Source organism: Chionomys nivalis, chromosome 16 (genome assembly GCF_950005125.1).
Source record: "Chionomys nivalis chromosome 16, mChiNiv1.1, whole genome shotgun sequence".
In the NCBI taxonomy this organism is placed as follows: Eukaryota; Metazoa; Chordata; class Mammalia; order Rodentia; family Cricetidae; genus Chionomys; species Chionomys nivalis.
This window is the reverse complement of record NC_080101.1, coordinates 36,292,796-36,315,725: the sequence shown is the minus strand read 5'-3', so window position 1 is coordinate 36,315,725 and position 22,930 is coordinate 36,292,796. Positions and strand designations below refer to the sequence as shown.

The window sequence follows — 22,930 nt, the reverse complement described above, 5'->3', positions numbered from 1 at the left end:
GAACAACTTTCCCCACTTGGAGGCAGATCCACCAAAAGTCTCCTATCATTTGGAGGTGATCACTTCATGTATAGCCTTGGAGAAGAACTCTGTAGGTCTTGCAATTTCTCAAGCTTCCCGAGTCTAAAATCCTTTGGTAGTTTTCTGTCTTATGACCCTCTCTGCTTTCAACAGAAGTGAATACTTCAATTCAGAAAAAATACACACACACCATTCTTAGCTATAAATTAACTCAGGAGAAACAATTATGTACTAATAGAAAGTACAAACTATACATGTTCATTAAAATAGTCTTTATAGTTTCAGTAAACTAGGAACAACCCAAATATCGAGCAAAAATAAAATGGAAAATTGAGGCATTTTCATTAAATAGTAAATTGCGTAATACTATTTACTACAGTAGACAACACCATAGATATATCCACCACTATAAGACTAAAGGAATATAATGTTTTATTGCAATAGTTTAATATTCAAACAAGGAAATCTAATTGAAATGAACAGATATAGAACATCATCATCAGGAAAGAGGGAACATCTGGGATTCTCATACTATTCTCTTTCTTGATAAGATTCATTGTTAGTCAGGTGTGTAGGCCGAGTTTTTCTGTCTTTCAATCACTCTCAAATAAACACACTGAGGGTTATATTAATTATATATGCTCAGTCAATAGCTCAGGCTTATTACTTACTAGCCATTATATTTTAATTTAAGTTATATTCTTTATTTACACTCTGCCACATGACGGAACATTTATTAATATATCACATTCATCTCCTGCTTATTCTGCATCTGACTGGCAACTCCAGATTCTTCCCTTCTTTCTCCCAGTGTTCTCTTTGTCTTGCTCTCCTGCCTAACCTTATTCTGTTCAGCTATTAGCCAGTCAGCTTCTTTATTAAACCAATCACAGTGACATATATTCACCCAACATAAAGGAATTTTCCACAGTACAGGTGAGCCCATGTTGTAAAAAATCTACCGAGTTCTAAATTTATCACTTATACAACTTTATTTAATAATAATTTAAACTATTAAGTATAATTTAAAATAACATGCTTGACTTTCCACCCTTCTATTCTGTGATTTCTCTCTCTTGTTCCCATTAGTAGTCATACCCACTTATGAGCCAAAGAAAAGTTTGCTGAATTGCAGGAATCCATAAAGTTCAACATGCGTGTGTACTGAGCATGACCACTGAAAAGATGATGAAAGAAAGTAAGCAGGTCATGGCAGCTCTAAAAGTGCAGTCTTAAAGTTGTTTCTTTCAGCACAGTGGGGCAATAGGGTAAATGTCTATGATCAGAAAAGATGACCGAATTAACTCAAAGTAAACACAAGGTGGCATAACATCCACCACTGAAAACTGGAGTTGTATGAACCAGCAATACTATACAGACCCACGGGAGCTACAAAACAAAACAGAGCCTGTAATTAGTTTTGATTGTCAGTATCTGAAGCCCAATTCATGTAGTAGAACTGATAAAAAAAAAAACAGTACTGAATCACAGTAGACAACATGTTTAGAGCAGCTCTTTTCTGGAAAGATTAATAATGCAGAATGGGTATATAGAGCTCACCTGTGTTTGTGCACTGTTTTAGCTTAGGCATCCATTGCTAAGAAGAGGCACCATTATCATGCTACTCTTATAAAAGAAAACATTCATTTAGGGCTGGCTTACGTGCTTAGAGGTTTAGTATATTATCAGGGGAAGCATGGTGGTCTACAGGCTGACATGTTGCTGCATAAGGAGCTGAGAGTTCTACATTGGGATCTGTAGGCAGCAAGAAAATAGAGTGAGTCACTGGGCCTCTCTTGACCTTCGGAAGCCTCAAAGCCCACCCCCATGTGATGCACTTCCTCCAGCAAGGCCACACCTCCAAGTAGTGCCACTCCTTAATGAGTGCAAGGGGATTATTTTTACTCAAATCACTACATGCACCAAACCACATGATGGTTCATAGTTGCTCTCTGAATCACTCTTTATATGTTTAAGAGCACCGAAAAAAAAAAATTAAACTGTTAAAAATACACCAACATATTCTTCATAATTCTGCATTGTATCATTAACATGGTAAACAAAATAACTAATTGTATGGTTTACTTTTGTTAGTTGTTGAACTAATATAAATAAGTAGCAGTAACTCTAGTTAATATATGACAGCATAATAATGTTGTATTCAAAATTATTAGACTTCTTTTGACCCATAACTCCAGAAATAACTATTTAATTTTGCAGGACACACTCAGAGACCATATATTTGAGATGATTATATGCATGCTAGGATCCAGTTTTAAATGCTCCTGCATTCTATGTTGAGTTCAGTAGTTGAAAGTTACTGAAGAATACCAGGCAGAATGGAGCTTTAAGCCAGAGCAATAAGTTGCACCTCATGGGACTTATATTTTTACAGACTGAATTTGACTTAGAGTTTACACTTCTGGCATGGAATTTGTGTCGGGTATCTTTTGTACCTACTTACGAACATCAAAGATACTTATCCATGAATATTATGCTTTTCACTTTTAAGGACTGATTTAATTTAGTTACTCTTCTCTTTCAAGAAGCCACATTTCACTTTCCTTTTTAAGATTTTTATAATTTAGAGTTGGCTTCCTTCATTTGCACTTTCACCTTTTAAAGAATCCTAAGGAGCTGTCCCCCTGTTTTTTAAGCATACCAAAGCCTGTATGTTTGTAATCCCAGAGGCGTTTTGATGAGTGCTGCACAAGTTGAGGTCCATTTAGCAAACATGATCTCATGCACTGTCAGCATATGTGTGCTCTCTATAATTAAAATGCAATAACAAGAAACGCATGGTAAATGAGTTTTAAACCTCTACTGACATATGAATAACTTTTCCCTTCCAGGGTCAATTGAAACACATTCCTCACTTATTTTTTCCTTTGTCTTTACATAGACCCATAAAATACCAAGAAAGGAAATTCCCTTTCTCACTACAGAGCAGCATTATAATAAATTAATTCTATTGCTCAGGATAAGGACTTTTAAATATTACTATTTCTGTGGCAATCATCATTTCATTTACTATACTAGAGACACTCACACCCTTCATATTTAAAATCCATCCATAATATTATTAAGCACAAGCCAATTGTTGCTAAGCCAATCACAGCATGGAAATTCTGGAATTAATATTTGTAAACAATGAGAAGAATTTCAGAAGTGCTGTGGTGCTGTCTCAGCATGGAGAGAATTGATGCACAGTGCCACATGATCACAAACCCTGAAAATGGAAGTAGAAAAACTCAGTCCAAATATTTGGTCACAAAAAAATAAAAAAGAAAAAGAAAAGAAAAAAAATATGTAGAAGCTAGATATTTTCCTTTGATTAAGGGTGGCATTTGTTCAGCTAAAGCATTTGGATATAGGTAGATTTTCTTCCCTCCTATTGCTGTTGACATGGCATTTACAAGTATTTCCTGCTCCACAAACATTTATTGCTGCTAAGGCAGTATGTGTGCCAGAATAACCTCAGTATAGAATTCATTTACCTCACACTCCTTTTCTTAGTATTAGCTAAAAACAACTTTCCTTACACAAATAGAATTTTCCATGCTTTCAAAACTATTTTTGACTTTTAAAATTAAAATAGTTTATTTAGAATTTACACAAGTATGTTGAAGGAGGCCTCTTGGCTGCTTGTTCATTTCCCGGTCACCCAGACCCCCAAAATAATCACACAGAAACTATGTTAATTAAATCGCTGCTTGGTCCATTTACTTTAGCTTCTTATTGGCTAACTCTTACATATTAATTTAACCCATTTCTAGTCATCTGTGTATCGCCACGTGGCTGTGGCTTACCAGCTAAAGTTGTCTGTCTCTAATAGCTCCATGGCTTCTCTCTGACTCTGCCTTCTTTTGCTCAGCATGCCATTTAGTTTTCCCCACCCACCTACATTCTGACCTATCAACAGGCCAAGGCAGTTTCTTTATTCGTTAATTAATCACAGCATAAAGAGGGAAATCCCACATCACAAGTACATAATGTATTTTGATCAAATCCATCCCTCATCCCTTCCCTCCAACACCCCCTTCCAGTTTTCCCTCCCAACTTCATGTGATCTCTTAAGAAAACAACATAATTGAGTCTATTTATTGCTGCCTCTATATGCATGGACATGGGACCATCTACTGGAGGGTTGGCTAGCCTTTCAGGACCCTCAACCACTAAAATAACCTGACATGCCTCTCCCAACAGCCATCAACTTCTAATAGCTCTTTTGATATTGATAGGACTTCTTGAGCCCCTCACACATCTCTATTGGGAACTAGACTGGCGCTTACCTGTACAAGTCTTGCACATGCAGGTGCCAAGCTGCAAAGTCAGGTATGCAAACATGTTGCTCTGCCCAGCAAAAAACTGCTTTGTAATGTCAACTTCTATTGCCTCTGACTTTACAGTCAGTAGGAGGACTTATCAGTCCCACTAGCCACTCCCCAAACAAACACACAGAAACTAAATATTAATTATACATGCTCTGCTGATAGCTTAACTTGTTTTTAGCTAGCTCTTGCAACTTAAATCAACCCATTTCTATTCAACTATGCTGCCCCAATGCTAATTTACCTCATCCATAACCTTCCTATCCTGTTCGCTCTGCATCTCATGGTGTCTTCTTCTGACTCCCAAGACTTTACTCTACTTCCCCGTGTTCTCCTTTCTCCAAAATCTTGCCTATGGTATCAGCCATTTAGCTTTTTATTAACAATAAGAGAAAGACATCTTCACAGTGTACAAAAGAATTATTCCACAGCAACAGTCTTTCTGAATACTCACTCACTTATAATGGTTTCTGGCTCTTGGAAGAGGTGATGCCTTATATATGTTTCACTTAGACTTGAGCCCTTCGTAAGATCTTATTCTCGTTCTCCCTCCTTCTGCTCCTCATTTGGACCTTAAGAGCTCAGACCGTTGCTCCAAATTGAGACTCTGTCTCTACCTCGATCCATCGCCAGATGAAGGTTCTCACTCAGGATAGTGTTTTCTATTTCCATCCATTTGCACGCAAAATTCGAGAAGTCATTGTTTTTTACTGCTGAGTAGTACTCTAATATGTATATATTCCACACTTTCTTCATCCATTCCTCCATTGAAGGGCATCTAGGTTGTTTCCAGGTTTTGGCTATTACAAACAATGCTGCTATGAACATAGTTGAACAGATACTTTTGTCATTTGATGTGGCATCTCTTGGGTAAATTCCCAATAGTGGTATTACTGGATCTTGGGGTAGGTTGATCCCAAATTTCCTGAGAAATCGCCACACTGATTTCCAAAGTGGTTGCACAAGTTTGCATTCCCACCAGCAATGAATAAGTGTGCCTCTTTCTCAGGACCACGAGGGATGCACCCACCCACTGTGACAGTGGAACTGATTTATTGGGAGCCCACCAAGGCCAGCTGGTCTGGGACTGAATAAGCATGGGTTGATTCCGGACTCTCTGAGCATGGCGGTCAATGAAGACTGATGAGAAGCCAAGGACAATGGCACTAGGTTTCAATCCTAATACATGAACTGGCTTTATGGGAGCTTAGCCTGTTTAGACGCTCACCTTCCTGGACGTAGATAGAAGACCTTCGTCTTCCTGCAGGGCAGAGAATTTGGACTGCTCTTCAGTATCGAGAGGGAGGGGGAATGGTGTGGGGGGAGGAGAAGAGGAGTGGGGATAGGGGGAGGGGAGTGGGGGGAGGGGGCAATATTTGGGAGGAGGGGAGGGAAATGGGAAACGGGGAGCAGGTGGAAATTTTAATTAAAAAAGAATAAAAAATTAAAAAAAAAAAAGATCTTATTCTCATCCCTATCAGTAGCGGTGGGTCTCTGTATTAATCACCCTGTACAGCAAAATTAGTTCCTCTGATAAAGGTGGAGAGACTTAATAATTGATGGTTATAAAGAAAAGTAATTAGGAGGAAGTTTATTACTATGCAAACTAAGCAGAATGATAATGCTAGGTTTGCCCATTGGGCCTAGTACCTCACCAGCTATGGGTTTGTACCCAGTTAATAGTATCAAGAATAAGTTCTACATTGTGGAGCAAAGTTTAAATTCATTCATAGATCAGTTGGTTGCTTCTATAACATTCTTGACACTATTACACCTATAGGCATATCATACTGAACTTGCTGTTATTGTTGGCAGAGTCCACATCTGGGTAAGACTGGTGATAACTTTCTTCTCTCATTACCATGCATAATGCTGACTGGTCCTATGAAAACTAGCAAGTGGAGATGTCTTCCAAGTCAATACTAGTCTTGGTTTCTCTGTGTCCAAGAGTTTGATGTCTTCAGCAATAGAACCTTACAATCAAGTTCTGAAGGGCAACAAAGACCAATATCAGTATCATATAATGTTTGAGGAGTCTATACTGCATCGACTAGCAAGTAGAAAAGAGGCATCCCATTCGTGACACTAGGCTTTTTCCTTGGTAGTTTATGGTGTCAGGAAGAGGCGTTGTTCCCTGTATGGTAACTCAACTTGGACTTCTTCTATATATAAATATGCACGTATCTTAGAAAGCTACACTTGTATTATGTTCCCATATTGCAATTTCAAAGGTCTTTAGTTAGCCTTCTCCATACTCCCTCCTCTAAGTAACAGACATCACATGAAACCATCTTTGCTTTGAAGAGACAGAAGAAGCCATTCCTTTGGTGGCTGTGCATAAACCAGAAGTAAACAACCGGGATGATGCATTTCTCATGATCTTCAAGACCACTATGTTCATGGATGCCAAGGACTACAGTTCTTATTTATTTATTTATTTATTTATTTATTTATTAAAGATTTCTGCCTTCTCCCCGCCACCACCTCCCATTTCCCTCCCCCTCCCCCATCAAGTCCCCCTCCCTCATCATCCCTAAGAGTAATCCGGGTTCCCTGCCCTGTGGGAAGTCCAAGGACCACCCAGCTCCATCCAGGTCTAGTAAGGTGAGCATCCAAACTGCCTAGGCTCCCACAAAGCCAGTACGTGCAGTAGGATCAAAAACCCATTGCCATTGTTCTTGAGTTCTCAGTAGTCCTCATTGTCTATTATGTTCAGCAAGTCACCAAGGCCAGCTGGCCTGGGTCTGAAAAAGCATGGGATAAAATAGGACTACAGTTCTGTACTAGAGCTGAAGTGCATTGTTGAAGGAAACCTCCAAGCGGCCACTGGATTAACAGTGGCTGTACAAGAATGATCAGTTCCTTGATGACTGAAAAACTCTGGGATAGTGTGGGTCTGCTAGACAGACACCAGGGCCATGGGTTCAGACACCGTTGGCATGGCCTTCTGAGCAGAGGACACCTTGGAAGCCTTGCTCAGTGAGCACTACTCCATCCCTCCTAAGCTACCAGGTCTTATAAAGTCACAGGATTCTCAAGGCAATGCCAATGAACAGGCTGTGCAGTGAGGGCCCTAGGTCCACCCCTAGAGGCCCAACCCTCAATAAAAAAGATTTGGTTGTCAAAAAGAAAAAAGAAATAAAGAAAAGAATGGAAGGAAGGAAATAATTTCTTATGTATTTATTTCCTGAGAGAAATAGCAGGTTAATTTCTAATTACTCTTATTTGACATATTTTATTCACTTACTGTAGGAAACTCTATTTGATAGTTAAACTTTTTGTTTGTGTTTATAGTGGGGTTTTTTTGTTTATTTTGTTTTTTTTTTGTTTTTCTGACACAGGATATCTCTTTGTAGCCTTGGCTGTTCTGGAACTTGCTCTATAGACCAGGGTGGCCTCAAACACAGATATTTGCTTGTCTCTGCCTCCCGAGCTGGAACTAAATGTGTTCACTACCATGCTCAGTTCTCGTTTAGCTTGAGCCTTCAGTCTTACGCTCTGTTTTATACAAGGGCCTTTGAAAGGGAAGGAGGAAGGAGAATGGTTATAGTCAATATGTTTCAGATTGATATATTAAGTAAAGGTTATAAGCAAGGGGATTTTAAAGAATGAATTTAAGGAGAAAGGTTAAAAATTACATTTCTTACTTTTTCATGGCAGTTATTATATGCTGATGTTTTTTTTTATTTATTTTTTTATCTGGTACCTTTTAAAGCATCTTCTAAGAGTCTAATGAATCATGAGGAGAGGGCTTGGTGAATTCACTTCTCACCTCACGTGCATGAGGACCTGGATTCTAATGGTCATAACCTATGTTATAATTGCCTCATAGGGTAATTAATGTATGTAACATTAGTGCTCCTTCAGCAAGTCAAGAGGAATCCTGGAAGCCTGTGGGCCAGCTAATCTGGCAAAATAAAAGATGATATATCAAACAACTCAGGATGGAGACACACACCCTATGTTTTACTTTGACCTTCACATGCATGCTGTTGAATGCATACACCTTCACTCATGTGAGCCCCCCAAACACATATGACACCCACATGAAGTAAGAAGCAAAAATAATACAAGAGTGGTTAAGGAATAATATTAAAGGATAAAAATGTTTTCATATTTATAACAGAATACATTACTAATAGCAATGAAATCATTTCACTCTCTTGTTATTTTCTTCTTATACATAATTCTTCATTTTTGCTTGTACTAAATGATTTCTTTAGTTGAAAATTTAAATAAGAAAACAATAACCGTGTTCCAGTCAATATACAAAGTTTGATATTATATTGTAATCATTTGTGCATTCTTATTTGTTTTTCTTTTTGTGATGTCTGTGCAAGAATAGAATAGTCCTGTCATTTTATTTTATGAATATATAGCACACAAGCAGTCTAATTTATCTAAGGACTACAGCAGCCAACACTACATATCATTTATAGAATTTCCTTCATGTTCAAAGCACCATTCTGTGACTGGATAAGATCAAAACAGACAAACTTTCTTTTTACTCAGTAGTTTGTAATAAACTCAGAGACCCATATTCCAGTGAGTTTTTCTATGCCTTAGTATTCTGAGACAGTTTCTGTGGAATCACAGAGGGAATAACTAAATAGGAGAAGGGTAGAGAACCCCTTTTCAAGCGACCTGTAATTCCAGGAAAGGAAAACTTGATGCCAACGAAGAGGTTTACAAAATTAAGTTGATGAGCACTGCATTCATGGCCTGTGTTAGTATTTACAAGGTAGCTCATATTTCTCTTATGATTTAGTATTATTTCCAACCAATATACTTTAAAACAAATACCATACAACTTTCGCAAAAGAAAGTCAAGTTTTACTTTCCACAAATGAACACAAAGTTAAAAATAGCTATATTGAGAAGCTGGGAGGAAAGCTGGAAGCCTGCTGCATTCTGTGCTCTGCAGGCCTACCTAGCAAAGCGGCCCAGGACACAATAGCAAATGCTGCAAGGGGCATGCTGCTCCATACAGTCAGCTAAGCCGTAGGATCAGCAGAGGGCAAAAATGGAACCTAGCGCCTGCTGTACTTTCTTCCCTGGGCCCTAGGGAAGGATCTGGAAAGCAATTACAGTATTTCCTCCCACTACTACCACAACCCCAAGATCCGGAGGCTACAGAGACCACCTCTGCCACAGCACCGCAGGGAGCCTGCAAGAGACAGAAAAGTTGGAGAACTTTACCTTCCAATTCTAACTCAGTGAAGCATTTCCAGCAGAAAATATTGTTTTTCTTTCATCCTTTCTATTATTTAATTTATTTATATCTCAGGATGGTTTTGCTTTTGTTCTCATGTTATCTAGCTAGGTTTTAGGACTGATGCTTATGTTTCTCCATCCAGCCAAATAAACATAATTACACAAGAATCAAGAACCAGAACATAAGACTCAAAAGTTTGAAAATAATAGAAGAAAATGAACAAAATTCTGTTAATCTTATAGGCACTGGTAAGAACTTTCTGGAAAGGATTACTCAGGAAATAAGGCCAATAACAAATGAGATCTCACAGAATTAAAAAGCTTTTGTGAAGCAAGGAAAGCAATCAATGTTGTGAAAAGAGAGCCAACAGAACGGAGGCGGGGAATCAGTGCCAGCTGCACTTGATAGATTAGTATCTAGGATACGTAAGAACCTCAAGGAACTAAAATATAAAAATATAAAGTAAAATTAACCTAATCAGTACAGTGGGCTGTGAACTCGAAAAGAAGGTCCTCAGAAAAAAGGCAAATGAACATTGTAAAGTGTTCAACACCTTAGCTGTCAAGGAAATGAATATTAAAACTATTTTGAGATTTTCGTACCAGTCAGAATGACTATCATCAAGAAAACAAATGATAACAAATGCTTAGGTATAAAGAAAGAAGAACATTTATCCACTTTTTAGTGGGAGTATAAATTGGTACACCCACTGCAGAAATCAGTGCAGAGATTTCCTAAAAGCCACAAACAAAGGATTCCATATTATAAGTTTCTATGTTGGCCACTGGTGGAAGACAGGGCACAAATTGTCTTACCAGGCACTAACATGCACGCTATAATACCAACTCATCAGGCAAGATGTTTACTGATACAATGGTGGTGTAACAATTTTCAAGTAACGAACAACGTTCTAATTGTATTTTGGTTTGTTTTCCAACAAAGAATTTTATGCCTTTGACTGTAACTTTAATCAGAACTCCATGACGGGGAGGCCATAGGCCTTAGAAGGAACATGCTAAGGTGTTATCAAACTGCCTTCAAGATATTTATGTCATAATCATATATTTCTGTTTCAGTCAACCTTGGTTCACAAGTTCTTCTCAACCCTCACCCCCCAGAAGATAATGCAAAGGCTCACAAATTGTCAAAGTGCTTACTGTTATTTGCTCAATCATAAACAAGATAGCTCTGATAACCCCCTCCTAAGCAGCTTTGGGAACATCATTTAAGGAAGGGTAGGAAGAGTCAGGGGATGTGTGACGTATTGTAAAATGCTTTCTCTGTACATGATGTGGCAACTGTACTCCTAAACGCATAATACTGTGGTTATGTGCAGAAGACCTGCATGCACAAATTCAAGCCAGTCAAAATTTCAGTTTTGGATGGAAGAATGACTCTTGAGGCTCCACCAATATCTGAAGAAATATTGGCAGTTAACTGAAGAAGAAAAGCCAATTCTCCTTGAAAGTAAGCTCATTGGGAGGTAGTCTATACAGATGACTCTGTACCCATGACACATAAACATCACCAGTTAGACACAGTGACCTATAGAAAATACAAAAAAGATAGCATGGAGAAGAAAGATGTATTGCGTGGTGCCTGAGGAAAGGTGAGCTAAGAAGGTTATGAATACAACAAAATAATTTGTATGCATGCCTGAGAACCTCTCAAATAACAAATTTAAGCTGTGTTTTGATTTTATACATTCAAAATAAGGAAATGTCCCAATTTGCAATTGCCTTACAGCTATTCAAGACTTTTGTGTCAATTCTGGATTTTCAATTTAAAGGTAATTTATTACAAGCAACTGGGACAAATTCGACTCATCTGAAGAAAAAAAAAAGGAAAGTGATACATAGTGGACTGAAATTTCAATATAATCTCATTGATGAAGTTATGAGGAGTGGATGCTTCATGATGGGAACAATTGCCACGTGAAATGATGTCAGAAAGTATCCATTCTCCCTCTCTCCTCTCAGCAAACTCACAGCAACAGAATGGCCACCTGCAATTCAGGAAGAGATAGCTCAACAGAACTTAAAATTCTTGTGCCTTGCTTGCATTTGGGCTTCTGTCTTCAGAAGTCTAAAATAATGTTTTTAATCTCCCCCTCCATGGCTTTTTGCTGCAGCAGCTTAAGCTAATTAAAGCAGTGATGACAAAAAAATTGAAGAAACTACTCAAGTTATTATACTCATAATACTTAAAGTTATATAGGCACAATTGCTACTTCTAAGGCCTAGTATGAGATAAATGGAGTGTTTCCTAGTTTCTGAAACTCGATGAGGAAACCTATAATAAACTGGTATAAAAATAGACAGGAAGACCAATGGAACTGAATCGGAGACCCGGATATTAATCAATACACCTACAAACACCTAATTTTTGACAAAGAAGCAAAAAATATAAAATGAAAATAGAAAGCATATTTAACAAGAGGTTCTGGCATAACTGGATATCAACATGTAAAAGAATGAAAACAGACCCATATCTTTCACCATGCACAAAAGTCAAATCCAAATGGATCAAAGACCTCAACATAAAGCCAGCCACATTGAACCTCATAGAAGAGAAAGTGGGAAGTACACTTGAATGCATTGACACAGGAAACAACTTCCTAAATATAATCCCAGTAGCACAGACATTGAGAGAAAAAAATTAATCAATGGGACCTCATGAAACTGAAAAACTTCTGTAAGGCAAAGAACACAGTCAACAAGACTAAACAACAGCCTACAGAATGGGAAAAGATCTTCACTAACCCCACATCAAACAGAGGACTGATCTCCAAAATATACAAAGAACTCAATAAATTGGTCATCAAAAAATAAATAATCCAATAAAAAATGGAGTACAAACCTAAACAGAAAATTCTCAACAGAGGAATCTAAAATGGCTGAACAACAGTGAAGGAAATATTCAACATCCTTAGTAATCAGAGAAATGCAAATCAAAATAACCCTGAGATTCAATCTTACACCTGTAAGAATGGCCAAGATTAAAATCACAGATGACAACGTATGCTGGAGACGTTGTGGGGTAAAGGGAACACTCCTACATTGCTCGTGGGAGTGCAAGCTGGTACAGCCTGTTTGGATATCAGTATGGCGATTTCTCAGAAAATTAGGAAACAGACTTCCTCAAGACCCACCAATACCACTTTTGGGTATATATCCAAAGGATGCTCAATTGTATCACAAGGACATGTGCTCAACTATGTTTACAGCAGTATTGTTTGTCATAGTCTAAACCTGGAAACAACTTAAATGCCCCTCAACTGAAGAATAGATTTAAAAATGTGGTATATTTACACAATGGAGTACGACACAGCAGAAAAAAATAACTACATCTTGAAATTTGCAGGCAAATGGATGGATCAAGGAAACATCATATTTAGTGAGGTAACGCAGACTCAGAAAGACAATTATCATATCTACTTCAGAGTATTAATAGGTGAAAGGCATCACTTGATTGACATTCTTATCTGGAGACCAGAAGAGAGTTTTATCCATTTTTCTCTAGGTTTTTAGCAGAATTCATTTCCTTGTCGTCAAAAGACTAAAATACAAGTTTATTGTTGGCCCTCAGCTACATGCTTCTCTGAGCTCCTGGTAGTCACTCAGGTTCCACAAATCCATTATTATTCCTGGAGGCACATTGCTGACCTTCTGGGCTTCATCACCATTCAATCAAGCCAATAAAGAAATAATATTTGGAAAAAGAGTGATCAAATGTATTTTGAAATAGCAATAATATTTAGAACAAATCTATGTGTGTTTTACATATCAGAACATAATCATGAGAGGAGATATATTAATTAATGTAAGCGGACTTAAGTAAAAGACCAAAGCTTATGATTTATAGGTGCTATAATCTAGAAGCCATGTCTGCCACCCCTGGCTGAAGATTAATTTATGTACTTACATATTTGAATAAATATAGCCATCATCTCCTTATGCATTCTGGAGGAGAAGAAACTGGCAGTGGCTACAATTTAGGGGAAAATCAGTCACATGGGAAATTGCAATGATGAAGACTGATTTATCATTTGGGAACAAGGGAGAAATACTAGGCTTAAGGAATAGAAAAATGGGGGAAAAAAGGAAAGGAAAGGAATGAAAATAACCTCAAAACAACCAACCACTATCTTTTTACTTCAAGAACCCTTGTATAAGAACAGTGTGAGTTGTGGCAAGGAAAATGATGCTCATCAATCTTGGAAAAAAGTGTAATTTAGAAATGAGAGAAAGGAGGTACTAAGTCATTCTAAATCTAATCTGCAATGGAGACATGCTAATAGTCACAGTATAGCAGCAGTAACAGGATAAGTAAGAAGAGTAGAAAGGGGCAGATAAAATGGGATTGGTATTATGCAGCTCAAAAGAAAGGAGAAAAATTACATGATGTTGAAGATCTTTAATTTCTTTCCTTTGTAATAAAATAGGTTCACAGGCTGTAGACAAAGACAGATTGGTTAACAGAAGTTAAGTAATCTCAGCTCACAAATGTGAACAGGAATTTATTAAATCATGACATTTGTCTGCATACTACTTTGATAACATAGATCTATTCTATTTTTAATCCTGAATAATTTAAAAAATTACTCTACATTAAATATTTAACCTATTCAAAATTGCCCTGTCCTAAATATATCAATTAAATGCATATATTACATGCAAGATCACTTTTATTAAACCAAATTAAATATTGAACTAAATTTAATAATTAAACTGGATTTCATATTAGATCAATTTAACATATAGTATTAAAGTTCAGTTTATGCAAGAATGAAAGGGTAGCAGAAATAAATATTGGATAGGCTTTAAAAAGAAAACGACTATAAATTTAGTTAATAAATAAATCAGCATTAAAATTTTAGGGTAATATTTGTATAATGTGTACCTATATATGCTTATATGTGTGCATTTTTTACTGCTACAAGAAAAAATTTAAAAATGCCACAAAAGAAGGCCATTATTTTAGAAATATCTTTATATTCAGGACTTCACAGATTTCTCGGGCACCACTATGCCTTACATTTTCCCTCATAAAATGCATTCAAGTAGAACCAAAAAGCTTAAATCACCTCCTAGAAATCCCAGTGAGAATACTACCGTCATAATAAAAGATGACTTTAGACACTGTCTGAGCAGGTGACTGGCCTCATTTACTCTCGAAGTTTATTAATTCAATGAAAAAAATATTTATTGAATTCAACTGTGCTGAGTCTCAGTAGAGGTTCTCAGGATATAAGCGAGTAAAACACAGAACATCCTTGCTCTCCTGATCATTCATTTTAATATATGGATGTTGGGCTGAAAGATAAACAGCTAATGTATCATTTGATGAGAAGGGTCATGAATACAAATCAATAGGGTAAGAAGGGACAACATAGCCAAGGAAAGGGCGAGACATCTCTGGATGTAGAAAGAAAGACCAAACAGAAATACAATATTTCTCATACAAAGACCTAAAAAAAGAATCACCCACACTAGAGATGTAGAGAAAAAAGTAATTTCTACGTACCAACTTCATGCCTTCTGACCATCAGACGACTTTCCATCTGTCCCCACGGAGAATCTCAAATTCAAACTTTCAGCAAGTTTTTGTGATCATGACACCCTACAAAAATCTTCAATCAGAAACTTTTATGCAAATATTTAGAGACAAGTTTACATACACACAAACACACACTAATCATATTCCCAGAATGTTGTCTTTACATAAAACCTACATCAAGCTAGACTCTATTTACTGTTATAAGAGATTTAACACTTTCTTTCTTTTAAGTTAGAATCTACAGTCTTATAAACCTTCTAAGAAGAAACAGTCTCATTTTCTGCCTTTGCAAGGAGAAAGCATCAAACATAACTGAAATGTCTTTGATGTTTGCACAGCTCACGGGTCCTCGGAGTCCTTGCTATGAATGCTTATTCTCACTAAGTGACTTGTCTGCAGAACGGAAAAGTTGACCTTAAACTAAGGGCAATATCTTAGCTGAATATGTGTTTTGGGCTAAAACTATGAAATAAGAATTTCATATTAATTTCAATACAAGTGCTGAATTTATCTTTTAGATCTCTGATGGCATAGATTCTGGTGAGTCCATTTCATTATATGGTGATTACTTGATTTTATAATTTTGTTTCCAGAAAGCTGTAAAGTTTATAAAAAGAATGATGCTAAATTCATTTGTAAAAGGAAGAAATTTGAGTGGCTCGATGTTTCTCACATATTCTATTTTCTGCATCATTGTCTCAGCTCAGCAGATACATTCTGTCTGGTAGAATACAGAAACAGTGTGAGTCAAATCCCCTCCATCAGGAGCTATCCTCTGAGATCTGCTTCCCCGGGAGATACCTCCTGCTCACTGCTGTGACATTTTAGTTGGTAAAGCACCTCTATAATGTCTGTTTGGGGTTTTGTCTACTATTTAACTGAAATAGTGAAAAACTAAATATATACCAGCCAAATAAAAGCCATTTGCTTTGTTAATTTATTGTTATCATCATAGAGTTCTTTTTGACTTCAAAAAAAGATACATGCTCTCCATGTTCCATATGAGTAACAAATATCTTTATGTTATCAGGACTCCCAAATAAATAGAACTCAGATATATGAAAATGCATACGGCCTCCATATCATCAATCCCAAGTTCTTTTACCTGAGATGAATGTAGCCACATTTCTTTTGACAGACTTTACCTTATGGTGATGGTTGCATTTGTTGTTGTTACTTAATGCTTTTGTTTGCTTCCACACTCAATGAAATGTTCCTAGTGCAATAGGGAAAATAAAGTCACACATTTACTAAACTGAACTTAAGTGGAATCACTTGACTGATCTGTGTGTTTTATTATTATATTTTCTATTATTTAAGAGGATTTTAAAATTTGAATATATTTTAATTTAATTCATCCCCTCCTTCAAGTCCTTCCAGATCTTCATATCCCTACCCACCAATTTAAGTTTTTTTTTCTCAAAAATGAAACAAAAACCCAATACAACAACTATAAAAGCAAAACCAAGAAAACAAAACACAACCACCCCCCCAAAACACCAAACTGCAATAAAAGTGTGCTCTTAGTGAACAGATTTGTTTCTTATTCCAATGAGAAGTTACGTAGCACAAAGTCTGAAGTACCCTAAAGCTGATGTGTATTTGGACAGGTTTTTAAATCCCTGGAATGAGAGCTGGATGCCTACCTTTACCAGGAATCTAAAAGATTATTTATCTCCTCCAAATTACCTAGACTGAGCTCTCGAAGTGAGAAAAGTACATGAGCAAGAACACTATTTAAAAGATTAAGAAAAGTGTCTCCACTCTACCTAGACCAGCCTGAGGCTTCCTTCTTATGCTCTGCATCAAGAATACTAATTGGAGGTTAAGTTTGATAATTTATCAAGGAAAATGCCAAGAACCAGAAGTCATTCAATGATTCTACTTGTAAAGAAGAATCACCCTCTTCAGGATGTGGTGGGAGCCAATTATAGCGTAGAGAGAAATATTATGCTTACTAAATAAGATGGTGAATAATTGAAAGTGATGGTATGGATTGGCCACCATGATTCTCCTAACAATGGTGAACTAAAGTAGAATAAAGGGCAACTTAGTTTGAAACCTTCTCAGGATTGATCTCTAAAAATCAACGGATAAAAATGCTTTCTAGTCCATGAATTGGAGCTAATGGAATGATCCTCTAGTTCATCTGCCTCTGTACAGAGACAGTTCTGCATATGTCAACTCTGTTTGCCTCTACTGTGCCTGTAAACCTCAAAAGTAAAGAATGGAAATGCATTTGCTGATTAAGGACTGTAGAAAAGTCCTAGAGAAGACGGTTATTTATCCAGTAATTTCTGAGTTAACAGTAGGATTTCCCCATCTTCATAAAATCTCTGCCATTTTCATCAGATTCTATATGCTTCAAAAACCATCATTTAGAATTCTAAAATCATGCTGGATATAATACAACCAGATTAATCTTTTTGAATATCATAAAAACTACTGTTTTCATGCTGTTAGTCATAACTGATCAAACCTTGATAATCTTTCCCTTTTCTCTGTTTTATTTATAATTCTTAAATTACATAAATGAAAATTACTTGGTAATTTACATATTGTAATTATTTATTTGACACATCTACTAACTATTCCAAATCTGGTTTACTCTTCTGATTCCATCACAAAAAATAGAATATTATAATATATTATAAATATATTGAGTAAATTGTTTAAAGCCAAGTGAGACTTCTCTATGAGCAATTCTCAACTTTAGCTTTGTTCAAAATCCAGTTTAGTGATAGAAGTGACTTACAAAGAATGAATGTAAAGAATCAAGTGAAATTTGGCTACAAGGTTAAATATATCAACAATTCCAGTCTAGTTCTGAAGACCGGAGTGTTCTTGGAGAGCTACTGGTTTCCATCTGTTGCAAGCTTTAAAAAGTTGCTTATAACTAGGAAGGATGTCATGACAAAAGAATACATGAAATACCAGTAAGAGTGAAGGTAAGCAGGCAAAATTTATAATTTCCTTCTTCCTTTTCCTTTCGTCTAGATGACCACCAAAAGGTGTCACATACATTTTGGATGGTCTTTTTGTTGCAAATAATTTGATCATGAAATACCCTGATAGAAGTACACAGCAACTGGCAGTTTAGTTGATTCTAGATTCAATCAAATTGCCAACCAAAGCAAGAGAATAACTGACATGCCTATTATGGTATTTTGTTGGAACTATTAAATTTTATTATTCATTATTCTAATCTTACCTACATAATTAACAATAATTAAACTTCAACACGTATGTGTAAAGAAAAGAATAGTGTCCATAGGGTAAAATGCTATCCATTTCAAGTATCCACTAAGTATCCAGAATGTAATCTCCACTGATAAGAAGAAACTATGGTAAGTACATTAGTGTGGTAAGAAGCATACTGAGGTGTCCAAGTATGGAAATGGTAGAATCTGAGATCCTCATACTAATGATGATGCAGACTGTGGCTTCTCCAGAAAGTTGCTTTGTTATCATATTACACTTTACTAGGTACTAGAAGGACAACTCAGTAAAGAAACAAACAAAATCAGGAAACAAAAATAAAAAAAAATATGGAGCTTTATAAAGATCAACAATGATTCATGGAGACTAAAAACATTTATCATGAAGATACAATCTTATGGAGTGATATCAAAGGGTCACGTCTTAAAGACCAAAGGGACCACAGTAGAGTCTCTGAGTCTTCCACTAAAAATCTAGCTGAGATGTACAAGACAATAGACATCAATAGCAGAACCAAGATGAGGTTAGTTACACAGCACAATGAGTATGTTTTCACAAAAAGCATGGACCTGAGTCTTACTTAGTTCTTTCCAATAAGACTGAAGGTCCATGTTCTCCCACTCAAGTCTTTCTATAGGTGAAATACTAACTATCTCATTATGCTGTATCATTCATGATGCCTTCTTTACTTCTTCTTTTAGGCATGAATAATTTGAAGGGAGGAAAATCTCCCTGAGCCAGGGGAAATGGGGAAAAAATATTTGCATTGTGGAATTCTTGCTGATTTGCAGAACATTTGGGTCAAGTCTAATGTTACACAATTATCGTGGTTCTAACAGCAGATTTTCCTTCTCCCTTCTTCTGTTTAAAAAAATAAAATAGAATAAAAAGTCGGGGTCTGTAAGGACAAGCAACACATTTCACCTGGGTGTTAGAGGACCAGTTTCCCATTAGCAGGGAAGTCCTGCAAGACCAGTTCATTAACCACAGATGCTTTGCTCCTTTGCAGAATGCTTTGCAGCCCTGATGAGCTTGCCTTTGAGTGTCTCCCTAGAGGAGGGAAGACTAAGCGATGGGAGCACAGCAGGCTAAGCCTATGCCTTCGAAGAAGAGTGTACAGTTGCTAATAAAGTGTTTGGATTTTCCTTTTCTTCTTTTCAGGTGTAGAAAGCTCTGGGGACCCTGGTGTGCTGCCTTAATATTTTGATCTCAGTCTAAAACTATGTAGTTTTCCAGCATCTAAAAATAGGTTTTTGGGAGAATGTATTGCTTGATATGCATTCAGAGAATGTAGAAAGAAAAAAAGTTGTATTTTTATTTAAAATAATGAAAGTTCTTAGTAATTAAATTTCAACAAACTTAAATCCAGCAAGCTATCATGAAACCTAAAGCCATTTCATAAAACTTTAGTGATGCAACACTGCCCCCAGGTCATAGACAGCCTCTCAGAAGCAGCCTCCTTTTCAACATAAGTACTGGAAAGGAGCCCCACCTACCAGACAGCACTTTTACTTGGGGCTATTAAGTATTTCTTGTGTAACTAGTGTTTTTCAATCTGTCACATGGGGCACATAATACAAATATATTTTTTCACAAAAAAAAATTGAATCTTGAAATTTCTATTTACACTAAATAATCCCAGTTCTCTGGCAATTTTGTAAGTTATACCTAGGCTTTTAAATGTTTGGAAGTCTTCTTTATGTTCAGTTGTGGATTTCTTGAATGATTTCTAGTCTCTGAAAATAGCATATTCGTTGGGAGAACTGGGAGCTACATTTATCTCTGGATATATGGATAAATTTTAGAATGTAATAGGAAAGTATGCTTGTCTAATGGTAGTAGTATGTGCACTTCCAAGATCCATGAGATCTCTAGCCCCAGGTACTCGGCCATATTTCTCATACCAGGCCTAATTTCAGACCATAGAAATCCCAGCCCCAAGAGATACACTTACAACACAGCTACTGCACAAAATGCTCAGGGAGCATTGCAAAGAAAGGGATTGGAAAGATTTTATGAGTCAGAATACCATAAAATCTATTGCGAGACAGTGTCTCCTAAACTGGCTGATTAAACAAGGCCTGAACAATGACAGTGTCAATAGATATGCTAACATGGAATAGACATGATAACTAGAAAGGGTAAAAATATGACAGTTTCATCCCTACACAAAGAATGATAGGTAACTAACAAATACTGAGAAAGAGAAAACTATCTTTTCTCAAGTTGAACTCAATTTTTCAATAAAAACTCAAAAGCCCTGAAATCATATACACACAAACAACAAAAATGGATCTAGTGATACACACACACACACACACATAAAAATAGACTATCAACTTGAGAGGGATTGGGGGTCATGGGCAGGATAGGAGGGAAGAAAGGGAAGTGATTCAATAGAACTGAACTGAGAAGAAAATTGTTTTTTAAAATCCTAGGGTCTTTGAGGTAGGATTTATTACATACTATTATTATTATGTAATTTATTATCTAAAGATAATAACATTACAAGTGGATTAAAACCAACAAAAACTACACCAAAAGAAAATATAATTTGTATTATGATGGTCCACAAAATACAATTTAAAATTAATCATTCTATAGGTGTTATTTTAGTAGTAAAATTCCTTTTTAGAAGAGGGCTCCCTTTAAATATGTTAGGCTTGGGCTCAATAATTTTGGAGCAAGCCAAAGAAAATTTTTTTTATTCTCCGTATTTTTCAAACCAATAGCCTCTGACAATAGCCTCCTACTAACACAGTAGGTCTCAACCCCCAAGGCCAACCAAAATAGGAGTTGTTTTACAAGTACAGCCTTCTTGCAGAAAATGGAAACATTCACATACCCAGAGACTTGTATCAGTGAAGGACTTTGGAGCACTCAGTCTTTATTTTATTGATTTTATTGAGCTGTACATTTTTCTATGCTCCCCTCCCTGCCTCTTCTCTCCCCTTCAACCCTCTCCCTTGGTTCCCATGTTCCAAATTTACTCAGGAGATCTTGTCTTTTACTACTTCCCACGTAGATTAGGGTCCTCATTAGGGTCCTCATTGTTTTCTAGGTTATCTGGGATTGTGATTTGTAGGCTGGTTTTCTTTGCTTTGTGTTTAAACATGGAGCACTAAGTATCAAATAGGTTGTCTTCATCAAACCCATCCCTTAGAGTTCAAGGACCTATGTGCAAGAGGAGTCAGAAAGATTATAAGGGCAAGAAGTGATAGATGAATTCAAGGAAACAGTAGACTCCAAACACAATGGGACTGATGCACATATAAACATGATTGAGATGGAAACGGTATGAGCAAGGCCTCTTAGGTACAACTCAGATGGGATCCCAGCACTGAGCGGGGACATGGACACAGGATCCCACTGCTAACCAAGATGGTTCCCCAGCTGTCAGTCCAGGGTCAATGAACTCCCACTCGCTAGAGTCAGCTGTTTCTGTGAGTAGCTTCATCATGATCTTGGACCCTTTGCTTATCTGGGAATGCCAGTTTCCACTTCAGATTCTGGAAGCTGTTCTGATTCAGTGCTGACAGGATCAGAGACAGATCACCCATATTTTCGTAAATACGTTTTGATCAGGATTGTTGCTTTTGAAAATGTGTGCCTATGTGATTTACCTGCAGTTCTGTAAAGACAGAATGTACCTGGCTCGCTGGCTCGATATTTGGTCAAACTAGCAAAATAAGTGCTGTTTTATATTTAAAGGTGTTTTGATGTAGACGTTGGAAAAAACATATTTGTTATATTTGATTTTGCTGGAGGTTAATATTGGAGAATAAGAAAGACTTGTTTGTTAGTATGGAAAAAAATGCTTGTTTTGTTATATAAATAAAGATGACTGGAGCTATTCAGGTCTGGTAACTTATATGAAACTCAATAAAAATAAAAAGGAAAAAGAATGAATGAACCTAGAATAAAAATATTTAATGCAGAGTGGTGGTAATGTTACTAGAGATTCCTATAAATATCCAAATTCTATAAAAATGGCATATGTGGGTTCATTGCATTGTTCATATGAATGTGTTCATACTCTTGTGCCCTGTCCACTACACTCTTCTGTGTATCTAGATCTCACCCCATCACTTGCTGTCTCCAGATGGTCCTAATACAATAGGTTGCAGTTCTGCTGTCAGTTATAACATAGATCATAAACCCTTAAAGTGTGCATTTTTCTAGAGTATCATCTTAGCTTGCACCATTCCCTGCCTTTCCCAGTGTTAAAGAATACCATTGCTAGAGGAGAAGCATCTTCTGTAAATGAGTTTGTTTCTGGTGATCCCTGATCTACCTGTTTCAATTGCAAGATGAATGTTCCAATGGTAAGGAGAATAAAACATCATTTTAAAAAAAAATGCATGTTACTGTGGTATTTTTTTTTTACTCACAAAAATCTTAAGAGTTAAGCATAGTTACCAACACATTACATGTCGTGGTTTAAAGCCCTACATCTAAGCTCTTTAACTAGGTAAATATATATGGATCCATATAAGCAGTTCAGTTCATACACAAATCTAATCTACATGAGAAGTAGAAAAAGACAAGATCTCCTGAGTAAATAGGGAGCTTAAGGACTTTGGGA

General features: G+C 36.6%; 1 pseudogene; it reads left to right on the top strand.

Moving 5' to 3' along the window:
* Positions 1-1,191: 1,191 nt before the first annotated feature.
* LOC130887774 (elongin-B-like) lies at positions 1,192-7,420 on the top strand (annotated as a pseudogene).
* Positions 7,421-22,930: the final 15,510 nt, after the last annotated feature.